The 25518-nt window shown below is 41.5% G+C and overlaps 1 protein-coding gene across 4 annotated transcripts in view; it reads right to left on the minus strand.

Moving 5' to 3' along the window:
- The window catches only part of DGKG (diacylglycerol kinase, gamma 90kDa), a 213874-nt gene extending 188597 nt beyond the window's left edge, over nucleotides 1–25277 (minus strand). For all 4 annotated transcript variants that reach the window (XM_011981895.1, XM_011981894.1, XM_011981893.1 and 1 more), the window contains exon 1: nucleotides 24731–25277. The gene's annotated coding sequence lies outside the window, so the exon portion shown is untranslated. The remainder of the gene's footprint in view (nucleotides 1–24730) is intronic.
- Between the last annotated feature and the right edge of the window lie 241 nt (nucleotides 25278–25518).

Genomic DNA, 25518 nt, shown 5'->3' on the forward strand with positions numbered 1-25518 from the left:
CTGAACCAATATTAAAAGGTCTACGTGCCCCACCCTCCTGGCCCAGACAGTATTACAGGCCGTTGTAAGAGTCATCAAGAAACAGATAGTTCTTCTCTTACATAAGCTGTTCCAGAGCATAGAAAAAGATGTTAAGTTACAATTTATTTTATGAGGCTAGCATAACCCTGTAACAAAAACTTAGCAAGGAAAATACAAAGACAAATTATAGACCAGCCTCGCCTAAATAGAGTAAAACCCCACATGAAACAGTAAAATTCAGTATAGTATTAAAATAACAATAAATAGGGTTTGTTTCAGTAAGGCAAGACTGGGTCAATGTTATAAAACCTACCAATATACTATATTAACAGAATATAAGAGAATATAAGAGAACTTCATATAGAGAATACAAGAGAACATCTCAATATATGTAGATAAAGTTAACAAAATTAACAAAATTATCAAATTAACAAATTAACAAAATTAACAAAATTAACAAATTAACAAAATTAACAAAAATTAACAAAATATATGTAGAAAAAATTAACAAAATTCAATACTCAAATATAACAAAAAACAAAAAAACAAAACCTCTAAGCACATCAGAAGCTAAATGAAACGTCCTTTAACTTCATAATGGCTATCCTCCAAAACCCCACAGCAAACTTCATATTTAAATGGTGAAATACTAGAAGCATTACCATTAAAATCAAGGACATGATAAGGATGCATGTTAGAACCTCTGCTATTCAATAGTCTCAGTCTATGAGAGATCCCAGCCAATGCAGTTAAATAAGACAAAATTAGAGGTATATAAATTGAAATAGAAAAGAAAAATCTGTCATGATTTTTAAATGATATGATAGCAAATCTAGAAAAACCAAGAGATCACATAAATATAAATTATTAAGGGATCTCAGCAAAGTGACTGATACAAAATCAATATTAAAAAATTAGTGGCTTTCCTTTACACTAGCAATAGCCAATTAGGAAATATAGCATAATAGAAAAAATCTTTTTCAAAATTTTAATAAAAAGTAGAATGGGCTGGGTGCAGTGGCTCATGCCTGTAATCTCAGCCTGTACTCTGCTCAGCACGAGATGAGCAGATTGCCTGAGCCCAGGAGTTCAAGACCAGCCTGGGAAACAGCGCAAAATCCCATCTCTACCAAAAAATTTAAAAACTGAGCTTGGCGTGATGGTGTGTACCTGTAGTCCCACCTACTTGGGAGACTGAGGTGGGAGGATCCCTTGAGCCCAGGAGACAGAGGTTGCAGTGAGCCAAGAAGGAGCCACTGCACTCTAGCCCAGGCAACAGAGTGAGACCCTGTCTGGAAAACAAAACAAAACAAAACAAAACAAAACAAAACAAAACAAACAAAAAACAAGTAGAATGTGCACTGGAGTGAATCTAACAATTAATGTGCAAGACCTTCATGGAGAAAAATGGAGAAACCTATAGACATTTATAGCAGGACAATAGGGAAATCTGAATAAATGGATATATATTTTATTCATGGATAGGAAGGCTCACTTTAGTTCTGGTACTTACTAGCTACGTGACTTTGGTAAATTTTTTGAAGTCTTTGTCTATCTGAGCCCTACTTTCCTCATGCAAGTGATAATGGAATCTCCCCTGTGGAGGTTTTTGTGACTGTTAGAACTAGTAAATGTCAATTTAAAAAGCTCTCAAAGTTACATGCAATATTTGTAGTAGTACAAATATTCTTCTGTAACTGTAAAAAAGAGAGATGTGAAAGGATATACAAGAAATGTAATTATGGTTACTTTCAAGAAATACATAAAGTTTAGAAGTTGAGATTTTGTTATCTGTAATATTTTGATTCTTTTTTAAAAAGGGAATGTGTTAATGTATTATTTATACTTTTTAAAAATTTGAAGGAAAATCCTTATTTTTACCATCTTAGTCTGCTTCTTTCTATTTTTTTCTGGCACAACTCAATCTTTTCAAAGTTTACCTATGTTGGTTAGAGATGGAGCCTTACGGAACATTGACTCGAAGGCAGACACCCAAGCAGTTACTGCATGGAACATATCTATGTGTACTATATACAAACACGTGTAATGTATGTGGGCTTACAAGATGAACAACATGTATTATATCTTTTCATTCTGTATAAGTATTTATAAACACGTGAATTTTAGTATCTGTGAACGATACATAAATGTATACCATTGTTAAATAAATGAATTACCTTCACCTGAAGGTCCCCTACACCAGAAATTATAGAGGACTTTTTCTAGCTTGAAATCCTATTCTATCTTCTATTTAGCTTATCCTTTCCTATAAAGTTGGTTGAAATAATGATGTTCAATAGGCAATTATGCTTGTGCATTTACCAAGCTTTTAGTATGTTTAAAATACTCTGCTAGGAGCTATGGGGGATGCGAAGATGAATTAGGATTACCTTAGCCATCAGTAAACTTAAAGCTCATTGGGAATATCACAGAGCTTCTGTAAAAGTTATAGTACTGAGCTGTGTGTGCTAAGGGCTGTGGAGCTCAGAGAAAGAAGAGCTCAGCCAGCAACGATGTTGACATGGTTGACTGAGAAGAAAGAGCAGAAAAGACTCCTGTTTACTAACTGTGTCTTACATGCCTCCACTGGAGAGAGGAACTACTAAAATCAAAACCTCAAGACTCCTAACTACGTGTAACTTTAAAAGAGGTTTTTTCATGCTATGAGATTATGTTTTTGTATTTTCAATTTCAATAAAAAATATAGCTAATGGGTTCCTCAGTTCAAACTAATTAGGAATGTGCTATTTCATTTCCCCCAAATCTTCCAAAATAATGAGCCCAGCTTACTGAAGCATGTGTGTGGGTTGTGGGGGTGGGTGGCATGCCAAGAGGCCTGTACACTGGAGCCTGTGAGATATTGAAGGTTTCTCTGCTGCTCTGTTGTACCACTGGCTTCTGATGTGGAGCACAAAGTGTCAGCAGTACCCGGAAATCTATATCTGCCAGGAAACAGAAAGGAGTATCACCCCAAGCTCCAACAAACCTGAGTCAGCATCTCCTCCATGACATTTCCTGTATTTGTGGTCTTGAACATACTATTTATTCCACTTAATCTCTTGAGCCCAAGTTTCCTCATCTGGAAAATGGGAATAGTGGTATCACCTTACACAGTAGGATTAAAGATAATGAATATAGGTTTCCCAGCACCGTGCCTGGCACATAGGTCTCTGCAGATGTTAATTCCCTTCCTTTTTTCTTTATCAGACACAGGTAAATGTGCCAAGATTCCCTGACCCTTTGAGTGTCCTCATAAAATGGAGAAGTGGTTTAAAATGAGAGCAAGTATGAATTTAGAGATGAAAAATCTTCAAGAGGATGGGAGGGAAAGAAGATGCTTTTTAGTACCAGCTGTAGAAAATAAAATACTGTAAATTTTCACCTTCACCTCTAGAAGCTGTTAATGAATAAATAAGTTTAAAAAACTATAAACTTTATGGAAACATCTGCTTGCCGGGGTTAGGAGTGGCTGGATGCATGGGCCAGACTAATAACACTGGAAGGGTTGGAAGAAGAGCACAGAGTTAGTCATTTGGCTGAATGTGTTTAATAAATTACAGCCCAATTGGAGGAACTGTCTCCCTGGGTGAGTCACTTTGAACTAGGCAAAAATAGCGAACAGAAACCAGCCCCAACTAAAGAAAAATAAATCATTTTATTTGATTGACTGACATTGTTTTGATCAGAGTGTGAAACCACATGCTGAGTTTACTTTGGTCAGAAAGGCACCCTGTTGCTGGCGGAATCACATGCACGTATTCATTCCTCCAACCAGTTGCTAGGTGTAACTTTTAAATATATAATTATCTACTCTCAAACTTACCTTTCTCCCACCTCTATCTCCAAAACTAAACAACTAACTTTTTCAATGAAGAAGTCATTCTCCACATTTCCTGGGCTTGATACATTGGCTTTATGTACCTTCAGTCTCCTTCCCCTCTCTGATATCTCAATACCAAATCAGACACCAACTCACCAAGTTTTGTCTTTTCTCTCTCAGCTCTGCCCCTTTCTCTCCATTAAATTCCTTGTAACGGCATCTCCAGTTTCTGGGTAGGGGCTTCTTAATGGCCCTAGCATGTCTCTGGTCTCATAACTATCTTCTCACTCATTTCAGTCTGTTCTGCACATGAGACTACCAAAAACCACAAGTTTCAATTATTTTCCAGGCCAAGAACTAAACTATCAGTTTGTGTTCAGTGCCTTTTCCAAGTACTCAAGGTACTTTATCTCCTAGGCTAACTGGATCTCCCACTAGTTTGAGGGGCGAGACTGTGAAGGACTTGGGAATAGGGATAATGTTGTCATTGTTCTTTCTGCTGACCGTTGCAATTCTGGGATAACAAGGAAGCAGATATCACTAACTGGCTGTATATTTCTGGACGATGATTTATCATATGCTGAAAGGGTAAGTTCATGTCAGGTCATGAAGGACTTGTATCTACTAAGCATGGGGGACATATATTTACTACAGAGTGATGAGTAAGAGGATCAAAAAGCTGGGATAGAGCCAGATGCAGTGGTACATGCCTGAAGTCCTAGCTACTTGGGAGGCTGAGGAAGGAGGATGGCTTGAGCCCAGGAGTTCAAGATCAGCCTGGGCAATATAGTGAAACCCTCAACTCAGAAATAAAATGAAATAAAATAAAATAAAATAAATAAAATAAAAAAGTGTTGGGATAATACCATGAATCTATCCAGGAACTGCTGGTAAAACACAGACAAACAAGAGAGGGAAGGCACCTGGTGACACGTACACATATGTATACATAATTATAAAGAATACTAGAAACTACATTGATGGGCTGATCAGTCTAGACAGCAAGAGATTGATTTGTTACGGGAATTCACGACCCTAAGGATACAGCACCTAGAGATATCGTGAGTGAGCAGAATATGGTAAAGAACACACGTGAGTTCCTTATGAGCATTTTCTACAGGCCGCTTGTCCACAGGAAGAAATGGAGGGTGGATTCCCAGCCACTGGTGTTCTGCCATAAGGGAAGTGAGAGCAGTGAAAGTGGTCTTGTGCTGGCTAAACACTTCCAAAAAGCCCTTTTCAGCTAAAAACAGAGCATCAGACAAGTCTCTTCATTTCCCTCGTTGACATGGAATAAAGAAGTTTAACTAGATACACTCCTCTGTCTCCCATTCTTTATTTTTTTATTTAATGTTTTGTTTTGTTTTTGTTTTTTTCTCTCAGTCCCTCATTCTGACCAACAGAAAGACTCTGCTTGGTGAAGCAAACAGAAGAGACATATTAGGAGAAACAAGCCACTCCAGCTCAGAGGCCGTGATTGTCAATGAAGAGAAGGCTGGCTGTAATAAATAGCCAAGAAGTCTAGATTTAGGCAGTCTAAAAGGTTGAAAAGAAGACAGTTATGATTATATGAGATTCTGGAATAGAGGCAGACTGAAGTTTTCCAAAATGGGGAAGCATTCAAAAATCATTCCAATAAAAAGGGAAAAGAAATAGTTCTTTTAAAAGATGTGCCTGCAGGCTCACCCATGGATTCCCATTTGAAAAAGACATTTAGAAAACAAGGAAAAGAAAGGCATACGACCAAGGAACATATAGGAAGATGGCACAAACTTAAACTTAAAAATTATAATGTGAAAAAAATAGCTGAAAGTGATCTGAAATACTAAATGACAATAACAACAAGAAAACCCCACTATGGGCCAGAAAAAACAAACAAACAAACAAACAAACAAACAAACAGGTGGAGGAATTCTGGGAAGTGGGGCCAGTTCATTTTAGACCAATAACAGCAAAGAACAGTTTAGTCTATCGCTTGGGAATGAAGATAACCAGAATCTCCAGGGAGGCTGAACCACTTTCATTGATCTTTGAAGAAGTTTGAAGAAGAACAACAACAACAAAAAGCTAGAGGACTGGAAACAAGCAAATCTAATCTTCTTTCTTTCTTTTTTTTTTTTTTCAGACCAAGTCTCACTCTGTCACCCAGGCTGGAGTGCAGTGGCACAATCTTGGCTCACTGCAACTTCCACCTCCCAGGGTGAAGCGATCCTCCCACATCAGCCTCCTGAGTAGCTAGGACCACAGATGCGCACCATCACGCCTTGCTAATTTTTTGTATTTTTGGTAGAGACGAGGTTTCACCATGTTGCCCAGGTTGGTCTCAATCTCCTGAGCTCAAGAAATCCACCTGCCTCCCAAAGTGCTGGGATTAGGTGTGAGCTACTGCACCTGGCCTATTCTTACTTTTATCATTAAAAAAAAAGGAAAAAAATATATTCCACAAACTATCAACAGTGTGAGCATGATAGTAGTCTTAGCTAAGAATCCAAATCATATTTTTAAATGATTTTAAAATAAAAATCAAATATCATCTCATCCAACTATAATGACAATTAACATTTTGCTGTAAATTCTTTCTAGAATTTATCCATATATACGTAGGCATTTCTTTAAAAAAATTTCAAATTTGTTTTAGCTCTTTTTGTCTTTTTTTTCACTTAGCAGTATATGGTGAGCATTATTTGGTGTTATTAAACATTCCTCTACATACAATGCTGTTTTCCCTGGTTACCTAGTATTTTATTGTGTAAGTAGACATAATTTACTGACAGTTCCCTCTGCTGTTGTTTACCTTTAAAATCCATTTCTTACAACTCAAAACCACAATGAGATGCCATCTCATACCAGGCAGAATGGTTATTACTAAAAAGTTCAAAAAAAAAACAAAACAGATGCTAGTAAGGCTGGGGAGAAAAGGGAACACTTATACACTGTTGTTGGGAGTGTAAATTAGTTCAACCATTGTGGAGAGCAGTATGTAGATTCTTCAAAGAGCTAAAAGCAGAACTACCATTGGACCCAGCAATCCCATTACTGGGTATGTACCCAGAGGAATATAATTCATTTGACCATAAAGACACATGTGTGCAAATGTTCATTGCAGCACTATTCACAATAGCAATGAATCAACATAAATGCTCATCAACGACAGATTGGATAAAGAAAATGTGGTCCATATACACCATGGAATACTGTGCTGTGATAAAAAGAACGAGATTATGTCTTTTGCGGGAACATGAATGGAGCTAGAGGCTGTGATCCTTAGCAAAGTAACGCAGGAACAGAAAACCAAATGCCACATGTTCTCACTTACAAGTGGGAGCTAAATAATGAGAACTTAAAGAACTTATAAACACAAAGAAGGAAACAACAGACACTGGGGTCTACTTAACTGGGGAGTGTGGGAGGAAGGAGAGGAGCAGAAAAGGTAACTATTGGGTACTGGGTTTAACACCTGCGTGATGAAATAATCTGTACAACAAACTCCCGTGGCACAAGTTTATCTCTATATAACAGACTTTTACATATAGTCCCGAACCTAGAATAAAAGTTAAAAAATAAGTAAGTAAATAAAATTCATTTCTAACAGTTAGAAACTATGACTTTTACTATTTTTGCTTTGAGGAACCTGCTGAGGTTTTATCCATAACCTGATGCATAATTAATCTTTATAAATGTTCCACGAGCCCTAGAAAAGAAATTTTATTATGTATTTTGGGTATTACGCAGCATATAATTTTTTCAGTAGTATTCATTATATTACACAATTCCTGTATTTATATTATGTTTTGTTTGTTTACTTGATATGTGAAAGCCTGAGAGTGGTATTTGGAAATATTCCACCGCTATCGTGTTTCCATCAGTTTGGGGTGCAATATTAATTGACGTGTATATTTCCATGACCATTAGATCTTCCCTGTGAATTTGATTCTTCACTTATAGAAAACAACGCTCATTGTATTATTTAATGATATTTGTCATGAATTGCATTGTCTTATATCAGTATCATGACTTCTGCTTTAGTTTTTGTGGCATCTCCCTGCTATACCTTTTCTCAGTGTGTCAATTTTTGCACGACACATTGTTTTAAGGGCTCCTATGGTAAACAACATAAAGCTGAGTTTTCATTTTTGATCCAATAAGAAAACTTTTATTAAAAATGAGTGATTTAGTTTACTTATGTTAATTGTTATAACTGAGGTGTTTGGTGTCTTCATTTTCACGCTCTATTTTATTATCATTTGAATGCTTCCTTGCTGTCTCTTTTGTTTAATTAATATTTAGTTTGCTACATGGAGCTTGTTTTCTGAGACCCCTTGATTCAGAAGGTGGGTTATTGAAAACTCTATAACTATTGTCTTCTAAATTTAAGCGTCAGGAGTGAAATGACTCTCTCATAATTGAACCAAGGAATTCGGAATATTTTATTTTCACTGCCTCATCCTTTCAGACAAACACATCTTTTCAGGCTTTAAAAATTATTATCTGAGTTTTTAGGCCCAAATTTATCTCAGAATTTTTTTGTTTCAATGCATATATGCTATTTGAATACATTTTACTTTTGCATACAGTTTTTTTTTTTTTTTGAGACGGAGTCTTGCTCCGTCGCCCAGGCTGGAGTGCTGTGGCCTGATCTCAGCTCACCGCAACCTCTGCCTCACCGGTTCAAGTAATTCTCTGCCTCAGCTTCCCGAGTAGCTGGGATTACAGGCGCCTGCCACCACACCCGGCTAATTTTTGTATCTTTACTAGAGATGGGATTTCACCATCTTGGCCAGGCTAGTCTTGAACTCCTGACCTCCTGATCCACCCGCCTTGGCCTCCCACAGTGGTGGGATTGGGATTACAGGCATGAGCCACCGCCCCTCGCCTTGCATACAGTTTTAAAACTTGATGTCCAAATTATTAGTTAGATGTCTTTTTTAATTGGCTTCAGTACTAGTTGCCTATCTTTTATACTATCACTTCCTTCACCTGCTTGCTTTGACTTTTGATAGAATACACAACTCATTAATTCCAGCTAGTGAATTTTAATTCTGCTGTTGTGCTTCTATTTCCTTGCAGTAGGTCCATATTTCATTCATATCTTTGAATACCATTTTTCATTTTCATCTCAGCCTTATTCTTATTCTGTCTCTCTCTCTCTCTCTCTTTTTTTTTTTTTTTTTAAGACGGAGGCTGGCTCTGTGGCCCAGGCTGGAGTGCAGTGCTGCAATCTTGGCTCACTGCAAGCTCCGCCTCCCGGGTTCTCGCCATTCTCCTACCTCAACCTCCCGAGTAGCTGGGACTACAGGCGCCCACCACCACGCCCGGCTAATTTTTAGTATATTTAGTAGAGACAGGGTTTCACCATGTTAGCCAGGATGGTCTCGATCTCCTAACCTTGTGATCCGCCTGCCTCAGCCTCCCAAAGTGCTGGGATTACAAGCGTGAGCCACTGTGCCCGGCCCCCTCTTATTCTCTTTTGATTTGTAAAGACCATGCCTTTTAGTGCCCTCTTATGAAGATTCTAGTCTACTAAAGTATTTTTTTAGGCCCAGCTGGAGTATCTCATTTTCATTTCATATGCTATTATTTACTCCCTTATTTTACATTTCCTTTAATTCCTATATGTTTTACTCTTTATTCATTCTTAAAGAAGGAAGCGTTTTATAAACTTGGTGCTTGTTAAATAACAGGTCTTTTTGGTCTTGTTCTCACTGAATGCTAAAATCAATAATGGTGAGTGGATGTACACAGGTCCTAGACTTACACCAAATTTGAAGAATAGATGATCCTAGTGTAACTATACTTCAGTTTTATTTGCCTGTTACTGCCAGAACAAGTTCTACATTTTTTGAAATGCACCATAATTTTTTTATGTTGGGATCAAAATATCTCAATATTTCATAAACATTTTAATATTTTTTTCATTTGTTAAATGTAAAGTCCTATATATGTACATTCCATCAAGTTCCTTATAGCCTTAAAACACTAACTTGTTTTTGGCACTCAATTTGTTGAAGATTGATAGATGTATGTTAGAGTTTCCCTCTGCAATTGTGTTTTGACAGTTTCATTTTACCATTTAATGGTTTTTGTATTAAATTCTACTTTTAGCTGTAGTTTAATACTAATATCACCCTCCTTTCTTTTTGTTTGCATTTTTCTGATATATCTATGCCCTTTCATTTTGTATCCCTTTTCTCTCCCATTTGGTTTAAAACAGCATATATTTAGAATTGGGTTTTGACCAATATGCACGTTTTTTTGTCTTTTAATAGAAATGATTGGCCAGGCACGGTGGCTCACCCCTGTAATCCCAGCACTTTGAGAGGCTGAGGCAGGCAGATCACGAGGTCAGGAGATTGAGACCACCCTGGCTAACACGGTGAAACCCCGTCTCTACTAAAAATACAAAAAATTAGCCGGGCATGGTGGCGGGCGCCTGTAGTCCCAGCTACTTAGGAGGCTGAGGCAGGAGAATCACTTGCACCTGGGAGGTGGAGGTTGCAGTGAGCCGAGATTGCAGCCACTGCACTGCAGCCTGGGTGATAGAGTGAGACTCTGACTAAAAAAACAAAAAAAAAAAAGAAAAAAGGAAATGATTAAACCATTCACACTTAATGTGGTATGTTTGATCTGGTTTCTATCATCTTATTTCATACTTTTTATATTAACGTTTCCTTGCTATTTCCTTTTTAATATATTTTTTTCCTTTTCTTTTTTTGAGGCAGAGTCTCACTGTGTTGCTCAAGCTGGAAGTGCAGTGGCACAATCTTGGCTCACTGCAACATCCGCCTCCTGGGTTCAAGTGTTCTCCTGCCTCAGCCTCCTGAACAGCTTGGATTATAGGCACCCACCACCACGCTAGGCTAATTTTTGTATTTTTAGCAGAGACAGGGTTTCACCATGTCAGCCAGGCTGGTCTCAAACCCCTGACCTCAGGTGATCCACCCACCTTGGCCTCCTGAAGGACTGGGATTGCAGGCATGAGACACCACGCCCAACCCTTTTTAAGTTTTCATTCTCGGCTATGATGTTCCAAATCTTCCTCCTAATTTTGAAGTTAAGCATGGTATTTCTAGTTTTATATTCATCTACTCTCTTCTTATTTAAAAATGTATTTAAACCTGTATTTTTCTGTGTCAACAATGAAAATATATTCAATGTTTCCCACAGTACAAAATGAGACATTCAGCACATCAAGGTTTTTTGCCTTGAGTAATCTGAGTTTTTACCCCCAGATTATTATCATTAAGTTTCTTATGTATCTTCTTTGTTGAGACTAATTTTTGACAGTTGCATTGTTTCCTGACTATATGAATAACATGTAAATACTAAGTCTATGTTTGTGTGGTTTTATTATTCACCCTACAGTTGTAATATCACATCTCTTCCATTCCCAAGCTTTAATGTTAATTTCTCTGTTGACCAGAATAGTTTGAGTAAATACATTTTTTTAGTAAAGGATTTCAGTGGCCTACTTGCTGGGTATTTTCTTTTTTTTTGGCTGAGAATATCTTTTTTTTTTTTTTTTTCCTGTACAAATTACTGAGTACAGAATTCTGGCTCATAATCTTTTTTTTTTTTTTTTTTTTTGAAATTGGGTCCCACTGTTGTTCAGGCTGGAGTGCAGTGCTGTGATCGCATCTCACTGCAGTCTCCACCTCTTGGGCTCAGGTGATCCTTCCACCTCAGCCTCCCAAGTAGCTGGGACTACAGGTGAGCATCACCATTCCTGGCTAATTTTTGTATTTCTAGTAGAGATATGGTTTTGCCATGTTGGTCAGGCTGGTTTCAAACTCCTGGGCTCAAGTGACTGCCTGCCTTGGCCTCCCAAAGTGCTTGATTTATAGGCATGAGCTACGGCACCGATTGGCTCATTATCTTACTACCCCAAAATTCCAGTCATACCTCAACTTCTTTCTGACATTTAGTGTTGCAGAATGTCTGACACTTGCTTATTTTTTCTTTGAAAATAAAACATTGTTTTTCTGTTTTCATAGCAATAGATTTTTTTCTTATAATTAATAATTTTCACCAGAATATACTTTTAATTTTTCTTGGTACACAGGAAGCATTTTGAACTAATGTCAAGAAAATATTTTTTTTAACTTAAAAAATTATTTAAATCTAAGTTCCGGGATACATGTGGAGAATATGCAGGTTTGTTACGTAGATACACATGTGCCATGGTAAATTAAAGTTTAAAAAAAAAAAAATTAGAGGCAGGTCTCGCTCTGTCACTCAGGCTGGAGTGCCATGTGGCAATCTTGGCTTACTATAGCCTTGACCTTCTGGGCTTAAGCGATCCTCCTGCCTCAGCTGCCTGTATTTTTTATTATAACATCTTGTATTGTTTCTTTTCCTGGAAGTTCTGTAATTATATGTTTAATGTATTGAATAGTAGTCTCCATTTTCCCCTCATTTATTTCACTTTCATGTTTTTTGTCAGAATTCTTGCTTGTCTTTAGCTTTCTGCATTGTTCCAATGTTTGTGCTTCCACTGCATGATTTCAATTCTGCAAAATATTTTTCATTTCAAAGCAGGCAAAGTTTCACAATCTCAGATTGCTCTCTTTCAGATTGCTCCATTTTGATAGTTGCTGCTATATCCTCTTAAATCTCTACAAATATAACTTGGAGATTTTTAAGTTTATGTTCTCTCTTTCTTTTTTTAGCATCTATTTTAAAGAGTGACATTAGCTTTGCATTCTTAGATGTCTCCCTCCTTTGGAATGCTAGATATTGTTTTCATGAGCTTCACAAAGTGAGTCCCACGGCCCCAGCACAAGGCACATCTGAGGGACCACTAGATGCATTTGATTGAGATGTGTTTCCCATTGCCTGCCTACCTAGCGTTCCTGTAGCTCTTGCCACTTTTTAAAGTTTTTTTACATGGCAAAATATGCATAACATAAAAGTTACCATTTAACCATCTTTAAGTGTACAGTTCAGTATCATTAAGTAACAGTTACATTGTTGTGCAACCATCGCCATCATCCATCCACAGAACCTTTTTTTTTTTTTTTGTGACAGGGTCTCACTGTGTTGCCCAGGCTGGAGTGCAGTGGTACAATCACGGCTCACTGCAACCTCCACTTTCCAAGCAATTCTCATGCCTCAGCCTCCTGAGTAGCTGGGATACAGGTGTGTGCCACTACGCCTGGCTAATTTTTTTTTTTTTTTTTTAAGTAGAGATGGGGTTTCGTCATGTTGGCCAGGCTGGTCTCCACCTGTGTCGGCCTCCCAAAGTGCTGGGATTACAGGTATGAGCCACCACGCCCAGCCTTCCACAGAGCTTTTTCATCTTGCAAAACAAACTGTGGCATTAAATGATAAGTATCCATTCTTTCCCACCACCACACCCTGGCAGCTATCATTCTACTTTCTATCTCTATGAATTTGACTACTGTAAGTACTTCATATGAGTGGAATGTGCAGTATTTTTTCTTTTGTGACTGGATTATTTCATTTAGTGTAATGTATTCACGGTTGCATGTTGCAGTATGTGTCAGAATTTCATTCACATTTAAGGCTGAATAATATTTAATTGTATGCATTTACCACATTTTGTTTATCCAGTTATCCATAAGGGAACATTTAGGTCACTTTTACCTCTTAGCTATTGTGAAGAATGCTGTTATAAACATGGATGTATAAGTACCTCTTCATGTTCCTGCTTTCAATTTTGGGGGGTATGTACCTAGAGGTGTGATTGCTGGATCATACAGTGATTCTATTTTCAGTTTTTTGAGGACCCACTGTGCTGTTTTCCATAGTGGCCATACCACTTCACGTTCCCATCAGCAGTATACAAGAGTTCTAATTGCTCTACATTCTGCCAATACTTGTTATTTTCTGTTCTTTTAAAAAATATACATAATAGCTATCTTAATGGGTATGAAGTGGCATCTCATTGTGGTTTTGACTTACAGTTCCCTGATGATTCATGACGCTGAGCTTCTTTTCATGTGCTTATGTGCTATTCATATATCTTTTTTGGAGAAATGTCTTTCAAGTTCTTTATCAATTTTTGAATTGGGTTTTTTTGTTGTTGTTGCTGTTGTTTAGTTTTGGGAGTTCTCTATATATTCTGGACTTTAATTCTTTTTCAGATATGTGGTTTTCAAACATTTATTCCATTCTCTGCAGCCTCTGATGCTTTACCTTTGGAGATGTTAGTGGAATTCTAGGAGTACTTTTCATTTAATCTCCAGGCCAACTTTTCCTTCCATTCTGATGACTTACAGTTGGTTGGTCTTTCCCTCAATCACTGTTGTGAACACTCTTTATTATGGAATGTTTTCAAAACGTCTGACATGTGGATTATATTGATATCCTTTGCTAGTTGTCAGTACTGTAACAAAAATATCCAAATATGTATATATTAATTTGGTTATTTCAATAAAAATCATGGAAGGTAAGAGTTAAATGTGTATGCTTCATTTTTCATTTTTAAGGCCTTATTTTTTGAAGGTGGTATCCCCACACCATAATTACCCCAAGTACTGGTTAAAAATGCTGGTTCGAGGCCCCCTTCCCACACCTCTGGCTCAGAGTCTCTGAGGAGAGAGCCTTGGGATCCACATTTCATTACAAAAGAAATCTCTAGGAAGTTCTAATGCAAATGAAAATTAGAGAACTGCTGGATTCAGCGGTGACGTGTTAGCAGTTAAAAGAGAAGGGAATGATCCCTTGGAACTAACCAAAGTTCACCAAGAAGTCATGGCGGGTGATTCTTACATCTCCTTGACAGGTACATTAGTTATATAACTCAGGGAAATGTGGTAGACAGTGGATGTACGTGCAGGAGACTTGACAAAGTTTTCACGAGCCTTGCAGGCATGAGGGAGAAATACCCACTGAATACAAAAACAGGGATGACACGCAAGCAAAACCATGGCTGGTGTGCAGACCCAGTTTCGGTTCTGACACCTTAAAGTAGTTTTTAGAGAAACTGTAATGCACACGTAGGAGATTTACCAGAGGAGCTAAGGAATTAAAAGCTGTGTAATTTGAGAAATCACTGAATTTTTTGTTTAGCAATGGTTCTTAACTCTTCTGAACACTGGCGTAGTTGGTAGCATTAGGAGACGTAAAAAAGTACTGAGGCCCAGGCTTTGACCCCAGACCAATTAACTCAGCATCTCTGGGAGTGGGACCTACAACTGGTGCTTTTTCAAGGCCCCCTCCTCACCGCCCCCGGCAATGTTAATGTTAAACAGAATTGAGAACCACTGGCTTAGAGAGAAAGACCCCGCTTACAAATTTGTGAGCTCTAATATGGAAGATGAGCATAAGTGTTTCTGTAAGCCACCGCCCTGCTTGACCATGCACCTGGCAGAAGTGGACATTGGTCTGAGTCAATAAATGGCTACTGGGACAGCTCAGTTGACAAGCCCAGACTCTCAACGCTGTGAGACATTTCTTTCCATTATTAGATAGGCATGGACCTCATTGACATGGATCTTTCAGGTACTGGCAATACATTGATCAAGATACATGAAAATCGACTCTCTCCTGATCTCATGAGTTTTCACAGTTTCACCCACCACTTGCACTGAGGACGTCCTTATCTGGGCCTCTAGCCACGGAGCTCGTCTATCCAATTACGTGGATCTCTCACTGAAACCTCAAAGTTAACATGCCCTGAACTGAACTCGTTACCCAACCCCACACCTGCTCTTGTTCCTAGATTCTCTTGGTCAATGAAACCACTATCCTCCCAGGTATAGGAGCCTGGTGGCCACCTTTGGCTTCTCTGCCTCCCTCAGTCCCCTCACATACACTCAGTTACAAGTTCTTTCCCCCACTCCACCTGTACCGCCATTGGTTTAGTCCTCATCTGCCTGGAACTCCCTCAGGGGCAGCCTCACTTTCCATCTTCTCTCCTTCCAAGACAGCAGCCTGAGAGGTTGCTCTAATGTTAAAACGTGGCCACATCAGTCCCCACTTATGAGTTCTCAGTGCCCCTCCGCTCATCACTAGCTACAAGAAAAAAAAATGCACACTTTAATGTGACGAATGAGACCCTCCATGGCCCAGCTCCTGTCCACATTTCCAGACTCATCTCCCATAACTTCCTGACTCACAGTTTTTGCTCCAGCAACACTGAAGTATAGACAACAAGAACTAGCTTTGCATACATGGTTCCCTTTACCTAGAATTTCTTACCCTCATTCCTTCACTTAACTTCACGCATCCTTTAAATTTCAGTTCAAGCTCATCTACTCCAGAGAGTGTTACCTGATTTCCTAGGTCCAATACCTTCCCGGGCTGGGGATGTGACCCTCCCCTGACTCTCATCTAAAGATTGACTCTGGCTGGGCATGGTGGCTTATTCCTGTAATCCCAGCGCTTTGGGAGGCTGGGAGGGTGGATCACCTGAGGTCAGGAGTTCGAGACCAGCCTGAACATGGTGAAACCCCTTCTGTATTAAAAATACAAAAATTAGCAGATGTGGTGGCATGTGTCTGTAATCCCAGCTACTTGGGAGGTTGAGGCAGGAGAATTGCTTGAACCTGGGAGATGGAGGTTGCAATGAGCTGAGATTGCACCACTGCACTTCAGCCTGGGCGACAGAGCGAGACTCCATCTCAAAACAATATATATATTATATATACATATATACACACACACACACACACACACACACACACATACTCTGTTCCACTCAGTTCCTGGAAACCCAGTTGGTCCTATCCCCAGATATGAGTCCTGCGACTAGCATGAAGTGGGTGTTGAGCACATATTTACTGATTGAATATTGGTTAAATGATGGAGCATCCTCAGGAGAGCATTGCTATGGTTTGCATAATTTAGGGATTAAAGAACAATGTGGTCTTTGGGGCACAGTGGGACTTTTTCCCCTGTAGGATCATATGGCTACTGGCTTCCTAATAGTTGAGAAAGATCACTTCGTGATCATCCAGGCCTGCTGGACATGCTGGCATGAGAAAAGGGAGGAGACTGACTTTCACCCGTGAATATCTTTATGTCGGGTTCTGGGGATCAGGAACATCCTTGTTGATGAGACTTTAGGATGGGGAGTTTGGGGGGCTAGATGAGAGTAACCATTTTGTGTGACTCCCAAGGAAGGGACACTCTGGCCTTATGGGAGTTGGAAAGAGCTTTCTCTAGCTTATTTACTTTAACCTCAAGGCAGGGGCATGAGGGAGCTGGTGAAGTACTATGAGCCACTGTTCCCAGAGCAGAGTGGTGGAGAAATGCAGAGGAAATGGAAACATTTAGGCCAAAAACATTTCAAGTATTTCAGCATCTAAGGATCAAAGTGGCCTCACTGACCTTTGGCTACTTGGAACTTTCACCCCAGATCAGCCATCAGCAAAGTGAAAACTTGGTTTCTGTGTAGACGACACTGTTTATGCCCCAGGTGAGAAGAAAATTTCCTATGCAAACCACACAGAAAGGAGTGATGGACCCAAATGATTAACTGGGCAGGCAAGTCTGGGTTTTGTCAGCTGCTGTGTGGCCACTGAGTTTTTCTCTTCCATCCGTTTTCTTGCCACAGCAGACTTTTCTAGATGCCTCCATTTTTCACTTGGAGAATGAGAGCTCTTAAGCTATTTCCTTCTTTTCTCTTACACATCATGATTCCAGGAAAGAATCCTTAACTTTCACTGAAGCATCAGTGACTTAAGAGGCGAATTCCAAGAGGAGAAATGGATATTTTTGCAGGAAACAAAGCCTTAAGCTTCTTCAGAAAAGAAAGTGAAAAGAGGAGTTATGCCCTGGAGAAGGCACTGGTCAGAGTGGCAAGACTCTGGCTCCTGTTCTGGCTGGGTAACCCCAGGCAGGGCACTTCTTTTGATGGGGGTTTCCTTATTTCTCGGGATGAAGGCTTAGAACCAGATGCTCTCTTGGCTGTTTCTCTGATCTCGTTTTCTATGATGCCAGAAATTCTTAGATCTGTCCCAAATTAATATATATCTCTTATCCTAATTGAATAACATCCCAGGGTGCTGAGACAGTGTGCAATTGAGGTAATTAGACCATGCTCCTTAATTTGTTCAGAATCATAAAGAAGCCACTACTATCACCATCATCACCCCACCCCCAACCACCATTATAATTGTCACCACCATCACCCCCGCAACTATCACCACCACCATCAATACCACCACCAACACTACTACCGTCAACTCCCCACACAACTACCATCACCACTGCCACCACCACCACCACCATCACCATGATCATCACCACCACCACCACTACCATCACAACTACTGCTACCACCACCATCAACACCACTACCACCACCAAAATCATCACCAATATTGTCACCCCCCCACCATCACTACCATCACCACCACCACCATCAACACTGCTCCTGCCACCATGATCATCACCACCACCACCACTACCATCAAGACTATTGCTACCACCACCAACACCACTACCACCACCACAATCATCATCACCACCAATATTGTCACCCCCCACCACCACTACCATCACCACTATCACCACCACCACCACCACCAACACTACTCCCACCACCATGATCATCACCACCACCACCACTACCATCACGACTATTGCTACCACCACCATCAACACCACTACCACCACCATGATCATCATCACCACAATTACTGTCACCCCCATCACCACTACCATCACCACTATCACCACCACCACCACCTCCACTGCCACTACCATCATCACCACTATCACCACCACCACCACCTTACCACCATTACCCCCACCACCATCACCCCACCACCACCACCACCACCATCACACTCCCCCATCATCACCTGCACCATCACATTCCAACATCATTGCCTCCATCATCACTACCACCACCACCACAATAATCACCCCTAGTACTGCCACCACTATTACCACCACCACCAACACCAGCATCACCATCCTACACCACCACCATTACCCCCATTACTACCATCACCACTACCAGCACCAGCATCAGTGTCCTACCACCACCATCACCACCATTACCACCATCATCACCACCACTACCATCACCTTCATGAGAAATAAAGTTCTACTTTTTAAAATGGGAAAATCTATAAAAATGTCTTAATTTGAGGGACTGATGTTAATTCCAGGAAACATTCTGGAATGGGATTTGGGATGAGCTTTTAGGATTGAAGCTGTGATTTCAAGGAACCAACATGGAATCACTGAAATTAGTTTATATCAGACCAACAAAATTGCTTCTTTGACGAGATTATTGGACAGAAGATCAAGGAAATACAAGTGATGAAGAATATTTGGACTTTATCAAGACCTTTGATACGATTCCTCTAATAATGTTGAAAAAGAGGAAGAAATATGGGCTCAGTTGTAGCACAGAAAGCTGAATAAATTTTCTAAGTGCTGTTTAATTATTGAATTAATATCTATGTTTAGGAAACATGCATGGAATGCCTCAGAATCTTATGGTGTTCATTATATTTATTGATGACTTAGATGAAGAGGTCGTGCTCATCAGATTCAGAGATGGTAGGAAGCTGGCTGAGAAGGCCAGTAAATACACTGGATGATAGAATCACGGCCAGAATTATCTGGGCAAGGTGGCAAGGCAGACTGAACTGAACAAGATAAAATGAGAAATACTGCACAGTCTCTATCTAGAGTGACTGTGAGGGGGTGTGGGCAAGTATGGGGTGAAGGCGAGCAGGTGGGCAACACAGTTCCAGTTCAAGAGCAGGTATAAAAGAGAACTGGGTTACTTCAGGTGATATTAAGCTCAACAGGTATCAATGGTATAGATTCATAATTAGATCTTAAAGAGTTTTAATAGAAATAGGAAATAGAATGAGGAGGTGGTAATTTCAGTCTTCTCCATGCTGATTAGGACTCCCTTGAAATTTTGCACTTTATTCTTTAAGAATAAAGAAATTAGAGAAAACTAGGACAAGAGTGATGATAATAATAGTGAGGGCACTGGAGCAAATGGCTCATGAGGTAGGGTGGAGCAGTGAAAAGGGCATTGGCCAGGGAGTTGAGAGCCAAGTCACCCCATTAACGGGCTGCAAGATCTTGAGAGCTGGTTCAGGACTCCCTGAGGAGAAGCACAGACTATGGTGGTTGACTGGGTCTGCTCTTGTAGGTTTTGGTCCCCTGGTCAGGCCACACTATGGGTGGGTTCCTTTCTCCCTCCCTCACCCATCCAGGGACAGGTTCTCTTGAGACCCTGAGCAAAATTTTGCACTCTTGATATGTCATTCAGAGTCATAAATTATACCCATTGTTTCTTTTGGAAAGCTTTCAAAAGTCCCCTTTCTCTGATTTCCCAGGAAACTACGATGGTGGCAATCCTCATCCACATCACCACACACAGCAGTTATTGAGGCAGAAATGCAAAAGGTCCAAGAAAAAAGAGAAGATAAATAAAGAGAAAAGGCTTGAAATCATATGGACCTGAGTTTCAATCTCAGTCTCTCCTATCAGCTTTGTGACCACAGGCAAATTACTGAAACTTTCTGAGACTCAATTTCCTTATCTATGAGATGGAGTTAATACCAGGTGTATAGTGACGTGAATATCAGGTGAAGCTATGCATGTACAAAACATAGCACAATGTGGGATGCAGAGTCGGGGCCCAATAAGTGCTATTGTTAATATTACCACACCATTTACTACCATCATCCCTCCTTTATCTTTCTCTCCCTCATCTCTTCTGGGCTAGGCACTGTGCTAGTGCTGAGGACACAGTGGAAAACAAGGCAGACAGAGACACACACTTTGCTTGCACCAAGCTTATGCTCTAGCACAGTCCAGTTAAACTTTTTGCAATGATGGAAATCTTCTAAATGTGCATTCTCCAATATGATAGCCAGAGGTCACATGCAGCATGTAAGCACTAGCAATGTGACTGGTATAACTGAGGAACTGAATTTTAAATTTTGTTTAATTTTAATGAACTAAAGTTAAACATGGAAATAGTGACATGTGAAAACAGACAGCACAACTCTAGACACCTTTCAGGTACCTTTCTGGGACTGACTAGCCTGAGCAGAATAAGGTACACTGAAAGAAAAATGCACATAAAGCATCCAGTACAGGACCTGGAAAATCCTATTATTTGTTCATTCATCACCTTTAATTGTTGACTATGGATTGGCACTATCTCAGGTGCTGGGGATACAGAAAAGAATTAGACATGGTCTCTGCCTTCTGGGGGTTCATGGTTCAGTGGGAGATATGCAAATAAGCGACTTCACCATAGCGAGGTAAGCTTATGCACAGGTGTTACAGATTCAGGATGTCTCTAGGCTGGGCTTCCCTGAAGGATGTTTCAGGACCTGAGCTGAATTTTGCGTAAGTTGATCTCAGAGTGGGAGCAACAACAGATTATATTCCAGGGCTACTAAACCCACTGCTGGTGGCAGAGGTGGCTTGGAGATCAACGAGGCTCCAGGAACAACTCGTAGTTAGGGCCAATTTGTTTTCTTCTAACCCTTGTGTGTTTGTGTGAGAGTGTGTGTGTGTGTGTGTGTGTGTGTGTTGTATTGCCTAATTCAATCTCTCTTCTTCCAGCCACATTTTGTTTCTACCTGGGGGCTTTTTTTTTAAATGATGGGTATAACCTTATTTTTAAATTGTTTTATTACTATTAATAGTTACTAGCCGTGATTTTTTTTTTTAGTCAGATGAACTCTGTTACTTATAAAGTGACATCAGCTCTCACTGTGGTTTGGCTGTAGAATTCTGATACTTGGTACAAATAAACAACTCTTTGAATATGGCCAGTGTGTGAAGAAGTTGTTGCTGATGGGTTAAGCTTGCTGAATCTGGCTGTGATCGTGATGCGCGTTCATAGGAGTGAGGTTGTTATAATTACTTGTATGGAGAAGTGGGACATTATACACCTTTACATATTTTACATGATGGTTTGATTTGTTCAAAGTTAGTATGTGACATTTAGCTAGAGAATTCTGCAGCTGATACTTGCTCCCATAAAAACAGGTATAGCTTTATGTTGTATGGTTTCCAGAATCCCTCCTGAGTGTGTAAAGCAGGGTGCTATGTGTGATTCCTTCTTCCATGAGACTGAAGAATGCTCATGTGACGTGACTTTAGTCATATGAGGCCTTGGCCTATCTGAATTCCTAAAGGTCATCTGCTTTAACTATGGCTGAGTTGCTTCTGGTGAATGGAATCGTAAATTAGTGTACCCTTTTTGAAATGTGGCTTCTCATAGATACTGTGAGCCTTAAAACATTCATGCCCTTTAGCCTGGTGATCTATTTCTAGGAATCTATCCAAAGGAAGTAATGGGAAATGTGTGCAGTAAAGACTTTGCCCAGAGTTATTTGTAGTTGCTAAAGACAGGAAGCAACTTAAATAACTGACAGTGTAATAACATGCAGCCAGGAAAACAATGTTCATGAAAGGTCTTTTGCTACAACACTAATTCAGAAGAAAAGCAGAGAAGCAATAGCTACAGAGGCTGAGCAACCATACTTTTGAGTCAGACAACCTGAATTTGAATCTCGATTCTGCCACGTACTAGCCATGTAACTTGGACAAGTCACCTGAACTCTTAGAACCCTAGAAAAATGCAACTCTAGAAAAATGGGATTGATAATAATAGTACTCACCTCAGAGGGCCTCCTGAGGATTAAAGGACATAATGCATACAAAATTTAACAGCATGCAAAGTATACTTCTTAGGCACCCAATAAATGCTGGCTCTGTATGGACTGTATGATTTCAAGGCATAAAAATAGATGGAAAGGAAATATGCCGGTATATTAACAGTGTGGAATGGGAGTGGTAGGATCAAGGGTGATTGATTTGTTCTTTGCATACTTTTCAACTTCCCAATATTTTGGCAATGAACATGAAATACTTTTATACCAAAAGAGTACATTATAATGATGTAATACAATAAGATAGACATTTTAAAAGTTTTAAAGTTTCACCACAAAGAAAGGGTACTTCCCCACCCTTTTCTCCCTTCTCTTCCAGGGGAGGAGGTGGGGCCAGCATCCACCAACTCCCCTCAGTAGGAGAGGGAACAGTTGCTGGCTTCTGAGTTCTTTCCTCACAGAGGCTCACACATGCACAGCCTGGGCCTCTGGGAGTGTCCAGGTTGGAGGGATCCTTGCCATCTGTTGATGGTGCTGCCTGGGGACTTGGAGAGGTTGGGGGAGCTGGAATAGATGATCTTAGTAGTTACTCCCATCTCTGAGAGTCTAGATTTCAAGACACGCAGATGTTTATCGTTTTCTCCCCATGTCTTGGTTGATCTGAACCAACCACTACATAAAATTCTAAGCTAGGAAAGATTCATCTACTAGCTTCCCACTCTAAAGCCCCTCCCAGAAAAATACCTGTAGTAATGCCTATAGTGCTGGCTGTAAACGTTAAGTGGGGTGATTGGCAAAAAAGACATAGATCAGGAGTAGAACAGGGAAGTTAGCTTAGTTGCAGCCGCTTTATTTAAGGAGTATAATTTATATTCGGACTGGAATCTCCAGCAAATGTAGCCTTTTAATATGACAAACAGTGAAGTACTTTCCTATGTCAGACACATGCCTGGAATGAGAGGGACATAAAACATAGAGGGATGTGTCTGTGCCTGGGTTCATGACCAAACCTCGACATTTGCCCTCTATGATCTAATTTCCTTCACTGACAACCAGGATGCCCTGTGTGCCAGCAAGTGGCTCTGCCAGCTGTATTTTACAGACAGAGAATCCCAAGCACCAAAATAACAAAGTTGATTCCCCCATGAAGACCAGGGGTCAGTTTCCAGTCCTGTGTCCTGACCGCTGTCTCTCATCATGACACCCCCGGTGTTCACCTCCAGATCCAAAGTGTTGTCCCCCAAGCTCCCGAAATAAAGGAATGACAAACAGCCCTCCCAGGCCCTCCTCCCCACAGAGAGGTCATCGTATGCTAATGAAGTCCGAGGAGGTAGCGGCGCAGCGCGGGAGAGCGCGCCCACGGGCACCACTGCAGCGCAGCCACAAATCGCCTGGCGCTGCAGCAGACCCTCCCGTCGCGGGGGGCGACTAGGGGAGGGGTCTCGACCGCCGCCCTGAGTTCGGCAGCTGGATCCCTCTAATCTGGGAGGTGGTTCTAGCTCTGGTCCCACGCTTTCCACTGCAGTGATGGTGGGGATGGGGGCAGCACGTCAAATCACCTGTAGGGCTTTTTAGAACTCCACAGCCCCTTCCCCTAATTCTACTCCACTAGTTCAAAAGAAGAAAATCTCAGGCTAGGCAAGGGGAGGAGGACCGGTGGAGTCTGCGAAGGCACCACAGGTGACTCTGGGTACGCACCCCTCAGCACACAAACACACACAGAAACATCTTGTGACTCTGAGACTACACAGATCAACCTTAGATTCTCTTCCTGACCCTTCCCTCCTTTATTCTCTGAGGTGTCCGTGTTCTCTTCAGCTTCGCTTTAAGTCGCCCTGCCCGGGGGCTTTGTGGAGTGCCCCCAAAGTCCTAGAACCCCGCGGGACGGTCGGAGGCTTTGGCGGCCAGACATTAGGAAAAACAGCCCCTGCTTCTCGGACTGCCTGGAGCGCGAACTGGATATCAAGGAGCCAAGGTAAGACTAGAAGAAGGAAATCTGACCAGTTGCTTTCGCAAACTGCCTGGAGAAAGGCCGCCTCCCACCCGCACAGCTTTGAGGCTTGAGGGGCCTCTCAGTCGCAGGGAGAGCCGAGCCCCACCCTGTGCCTTCCCCAAGCCTGCACCCCTTGAGCGGGGCATCCCTTCCTGCAGAGCTTTGTGGCAGGTGGAACTGTCGGCGTGGGCGCCGTGGCTTTGGCTGCAGCCCCTTCCCTGGCCGCGGGACCAGCTCCCGCTTTGCCCTCCTTTTCCAAGTTGCTGCACCGGGCGCTCCCTGAGCCGGGGACCCCCTCCACCGCGCCGGCCGCCGTCTTACCTCACCAGGCAACACTTGGTTGCGCGGTGGCCCGGGGCGCTCCTTCCTCGCGGTTTATTCCCTTACTTGGGAGGAAAGAGGAACCGAGAGACAGAAGGGGGACCGAAGCTGGCGTCTGGGCGTCTTCCCGCCCGCGCAGCCCTCTCGGGGGAGGGGGATGCAGCCCGAGTGGGTGCTGCGGAGACCAGGAGGCCAGGCTGTGGTGACCAGGAGGCCAGGCTGTGGTTGGCAGCGCCAGGGTCTTCACCCTGTGCTCGGGGTTCCGCAGCTCCAAAGCCGTCTATCTCCGTGGCCCGCTACTACGGCACTGCGGCTCTGTGCCCTGCCCCTCGCAGCCTGGCAAGTCCAGCTGCCACTCTTACTGCGGAGCCCTGCCCCCGGGCGCAGAGCCCGCCCCCGCCACACACACCGGCGCGCGCGCGTACACACACGGCACACACAGACACGCGCGCCCACACATGCACACGCGTGCGCACACACGAACGTGGATCCGCTCAATGGGAACCTGACCCCTTTGGCGCAACTTGGGCGCGGGCATCTTTAGGACGCTTTTTTTACTGTCAGGGCTTTGGTTTGGGAGGAGGAGTTACAGGCTTAGGGATGTGGAGAGTACGCAACAGTGGTGGGTACCAGAGAGCACCTGACCCCGGAGGCGAAGGATAACTTTAATAAATACCGACTGGGCGTTTCCTTTTCTCAACTCCGGTCAAGGTTCCCGTAATATCCAGACCAAATCGAAGAAAAAAAAAATATATAAAATCAACAAGTTCTCTTTGTTTCCCAGGAAT

The sequence above is a fragment of the Mandrillus leucophaeus genome, unplaced genomic scaffold (assembly GCF_000951045.1).
Source record: "Mandrillus leucophaeus isolate KB7577 unplaced genomic scaffold, Mleu.le_1.0 Scaffold231, whole genome shotgun sequence".
Taxonomy (NCBI): domain Eukaryota; kingdom Metazoa; phylum Chordata; class Mammalia; order Primates; family Cercopithecidae; genus Mandrillus; species Mandrillus leucophaeus.